Source organism: Lupinus angustifolius, unplaced genomic scaffold (assembly GCF_001865875.1).
Source record: "Lupinus angustifolius cultivar Tanjil unplaced genomic scaffold, LupAngTanjil_v1.0 Scaffold_156_4, whole genome shotgun sequence".
In the NCBI taxonomy this organism is placed as follows: domain Eukaryota; kingdom Viridiplantae; phylum Streptophyta; class Magnoliopsida; order Fabales; family Fabaceae; genus Lupinus; species Lupinus angustifolius.
Window position 1 is genome coordinate 148,232 of NW_017726078.1, and position 553 is coordinate 148,784.

Here is a 553-nt window from a genome sequence, read left to right on the forward strand (position 1 = left end):
GTAAGGAGTTTTATTTATATTAGGCCTTAGAAGTACTCGATTTATAACATAACATGTAGTATGCACTGCATCTACCCAGAAGTATTTGGGGATATTACGTTCATTAGGCATGGTTCGCGCTAATTCTTCTAACACGCGATTTTTCCTCTCAACAACTCCATTTTTTCCTCATGTAACTCGACATAAGCCTCATATAAAACATCATAAGGAGGTGAGTCATCAGAAGTAGATGAGGTGTCAGAATATACCTCATGATTATCTTCGTGTGTGCTTGAATTCCCCCTCCTCACTAGAGGTGCTTGATGTCGTTTCCAACTCAGGTACATCCCATACGATGTAGGCTTTCTTAGACTTGAATTCCCTAGGAGTGCTCTTTTTTGAATCAACCTTTTTCAGATAGGTTGGACACTGAAATCGCATGTGTCCTACTTTTCCGCACTCGTGGCAAGTGAAGCGATCTTTTGTGTTCGTGCCTTTGTTTGTTGATTCCTTCGCTTCTTTCTTTTGAAACTTTTTGAATCCTCCTTTTCTCTTTATGAATTTACTGAATTTT

At 39.1% G+C, this 553-nt stretch overlaps 1 pseudogene; it reads left to right on the forward strand.

The window, feature by feature from the left end:
• LOC109340289 overlaps positions 1–553 on the forward strand; it is a 22,727-nt pseudogene that overhangs the window by 12,050 nt on the left and 10,124 nt on the right.